This window comes from Trachypithecus francoisi, unplaced genomic scaffold, assembly GCF_009764315.1.
Source record: "Trachypithecus francoisi isolate TF-2019V2 unplaced genomic scaffold, Tfra_2.0 Lachesis_group17, whole genome shotgun sequence".
Lineage (NCBI taxonomy): Eukaryota > Metazoa > Chordata > Mammalia > Primates > Cercopithecidae > Trachypithecus > Trachypithecus francoisi.
In genome coordinates this window covers 79835803-79839676 of record NW_022681462.1, presented here as the reverse complement: position 1 = coordinate 79839676, position 3874 = coordinate 79835803, and the positions used below count along the sequence as shown (strand labels likewise).

The 3874-nt window shown below is 43.2% G+C and overlaps 1 pseudogene; it reads right to left on the bottom strand.

The window, feature by feature from the left end:
- Positions 1-1055: 1055 nt before the first annotated feature.
- LOC117063015 lies at positions 1056-1592 on the bottom strand (annotated as a pseudogene).
- Positions 1593-3874: the final 2282 nt, after the last annotated feature.

Here is a 3874-nt window from a genome sequence, read left to right as displayed (position 1 = left end):
CCTAAGCAAACTGAGGCAGGAACAGAAAACCAAATACCACGTGTTCTCACGTATAAGTGGGAGCTAAATAATGAGAACACATGGACACAGAGAGGGGAACAACACACACTGGGACCTCTCAGAGGGTGGAGGGTGGGAGGAGGGAGAGGATCAGGAAAAATAACGAATGGGTACTAGGCTTAATACTTGGTTGATAACATAATCTGTACAATCCCCCGTGACATATGTTGATCTAAGTAACAAACCTGCACATGTACCTGTAATTAAAATAAAAGTTAAAAAAAAAAAAAAGAGTTCTGGAAATGGATGATGGTGTTGGTTGCACAACGTTGTGCTGTAGTTAACACCACTGAACTGTACACTTAAAAATGGTTAAAATGGTAAATTTTATGTTATGATTATGTCAATTTAAAGAAAGAAATGGAGGCAAAATTAATATAAAGAGTTTATTGGGCCAAGGTTAAGGACTACAGCTCAGGACCCATCTCCAGGTTGCCTTGGGAGTGCTCTGTTTGGCCTCTGTTACAAGCAGGTTATTTTGGGTTTTTTGTTTTTTTTGTTTTTTGAGGCAGCATCTCGCTCTGTTGCCCAGGCTGGAGTACAGTGGCACGATTTCAGTTCACTGCAACCCCTGCCTCCTGGGTTCAAGTGATTCTCCTGCCTCAGCCTCCCGAGTAGCTGGGACTACAGGTGTGTGCCACCACACCCAGCTAATTTTTGTGTTTTTAGTAGAGATGGGGTTTCATTGTGTTGACCAGGCTGGTCTTGAACTCCTGACTTCAGGTGATCCACCTGCCTTAGCTTTCTAAAGTGCTGGGATTACAGGGGTGAACCACTGCACCTGACCACAAGCAGGTTTTTAAAAGTTAAAGGGGGCGGGTGCTCAGGAGGCTGAAGCAGCTTGAGCCCAGGAGTTTGAGTCTAGCCTGGGTGACATAGCAATACCTTGTCTCTTAAAAAACTTTTTTAATTACTTAAAAATTTTAGTTAAAAAGGCAAAAGAGGGTAGTGAGTGGGCTGATACAAAGTTGTTTGTCAGAAATTCTCATTGGTTTAAAGGAAATAACATTGATTAGTAATTGGCTATACATTGTTGAACTACAGGGTAAGAGTTATGGCGTCCAGAGTGTGTGATATTTTGTAGCTACTTGGTGTCAGTTAGTCTTAAAGCCCACATAGCAAGGGGCTGTAAGACGTAATTATTTAGCCCAAGATGGTGGAGAGGATGAGATGTGGCATGCTGTCACTTTTCTGATTTTTTTGACTATTACAAAAGTTTATTTAACAAAAAGTCTAATATGAAAATGTTCATGACCTAATTTTTACATCATAGTTAAACGGGCCCTTTGGAGAGGGGATGTGAACGTCTTGTTGAACAAGCCACTATTTATACTTGTTCCAAGGCTTCTAACATGATGTTACCACCATTCCAGTATTGTTCTGTTGCTCGCTAGTTGCCATCTCCACACATTCATCTATCACAAGATTCATAAAGGGATAAATCCTCGCAGTATTCCTTGGACATGTCTGCCACTGTTTAATTTCAGTGATAGCTTCTTGTCCATAATGTTTTTCAGCTCGTGAGGGTGAACTTTGCTACCTGTTCAGCAGTCTCACAGATGCCTTGAAATGGAATGTGATGTTACTTTGCAAAGCCTCTCTGGGCCTGATAACTGAAGAGCTCGCAGATAAAAAGCTCTCTTCTTTCTCATATATTTTACTACAATAAAAAAAATTTTAGGCCAGGGCAGGGTGGCTCATGCCTGTAATCCTAGCACTTTAGGAGGCTAAGGCGGGTGGATCACCTGAGGTCAGGAGTTCGAGACCAGCCTGGCCAACATGGTGAAACCCCGTCTCTACTAAAAATACAAAAATTAGTTAGGCGTGGTGGCACATGCCTGTAATTTCAGCTACTTGGGAGGCTGAGGCAGGAGAATTGTTGAACCTGGCGGGTGGAGGTTGCAGTGAGCAAGCAGAGATTGCTCCACTGCACTCCAGCCTGGGTGAAAGAGTGAGACTCCATCTCAAAAAAATAAAAAGAAAAAGAAAAAGAAAAAAATAAAAAGAAATTAGCCAGGTGTGGTGGAGTACGCCTGTGGTCCCAGCTACTTGGGGGTTGAGGCATGAGGATTACTTGAACCTGGGAGGTCAAGGCTGCAGGGAGCTCCTCCTGCCTATATCTTATGCCTTGTAAACTAAGATCATGCCACTGTACTACAGCCTGGGTCACAAATTGAGACCCTGCCTCAAAAAAAAAAAAAAAACAAAAAAAAATTAAAAAGACTGAACCAGGATCATGAAGTGCAGCAAGCCTATGCCGTCATTTTACCACTGCTCACATGACCCTCTCTACAACCGTCTGACTCCTTCACAGATGGAGATCTCGCTACCTGGAGAGCTTTGAATCTCAAGTGGGAAGACCTGTGTTGGCACCTGGGCGCTGAAGTGTAGCTGCCTCACACGTCGAATTGGGGAAGCAGCACTTGCCCCGTCCTGTCTCCCAGACCCGCCGTGAGGATCAATGAGGTAATATGCAGGAAAGTACTTTTAAACCCTGAAGTGTTCTGAACAGATAAGGGATTATTAGCATTGTTATAATTGCCCACCTAGGTCATTGGCTCCATTAGCGGATCGTTCTGATTATTGGGAAGTTCTGGCAGCATTGTGAAGTAGCAAAGGTTGTTCTTACTATTTCCTCACCTCTTACTGTGTATATCTTGGTATGTCTCTCTTCTTTTAGCAATTGCATGCTCCATCCCAACCCTTGTTATCTGGAGCAGTGCCTATATCTTATCCTCCTGCTTAGATCTTATTGCCTTGGGAACTAAAATGCTACCTCCTCCAGAAAGCTTTCCCAGATACTCCCTCCCTCTCCCCTCACCTGAGTCAGATGAAGTCTTGGGACCTGTGTGATGCAGTGAATATGTAATGAGATCATAAAAACATAGGTTTGAATTGTGCTGCCATTGTTTACTGTTCACGTGACCTTGGTAAAACACAACCTTCTTGGGCCTCAACATCTCTCTGTAAAGTGATGGCAGTAAACTACCTAACAGAATGGTAATGAAGATTAAATAATGTGACATAATCAACAGGGCTAGAATGTGGAGGATGCTTAGTACATAATGGTTTCTTTCCTTTGAACTCTCATAGCCCGTTATCTGAACTTTCAATCTTACATTATAGATAAAAGTATCATTCATTCATTCATTCATTCATTCAACAATTGTTTAATTGAAGGCAGTAAGTGTTAAGAAGAAAAACAGAGCAAGATAGGGAATGTGGGCTCTATTGCTATTTTATTTTGAGTGGCTAGGAAACATTTCATTGCTGAGGCATCATCTGAGCAGAGAACTGAGGGAGTGAGCCCTGTAGTTACCAGAGAAGATATCAGGACAAATGTCAAGTCCCTGAGGCAGGTACATGGTGTCTTTGAGGAACAGCCAGGAAGCCAGGGTGGCCAGATCACAGCAAGAGAGGGAGGAAGTGTATAAAGAGGGGAAGATCAGAGAAGTATCTGAGTCCACATCACCCGGGGCCTTTGTAGACTGTGGTAAGGACTCGCTTCCTTTCCTTGATGAGGTACAAGGCCAATGGAGAGTGTTGAGCAAAGAGTGAAAAACTGGCACAGGTATTAAAAGGTTTCCTTGACTGCTGTGTGGAAAATCACCTATACGGTACCAGCAGTAGAAATAGGAGATCTGGGTTGAGTGTGGCAGCTCACAACTGTAATCCCAGCACTTTGGGAGGGCAAGTCAGGAGGACTGCTTGAGACCAGGAGTTTGAGACCAGCCTGGACAACATACGGAGACCCCCCCACCTCTACAAAATAAAATAAAATAAAATAAATAGGAGATCAATGAGTAGGCTATTG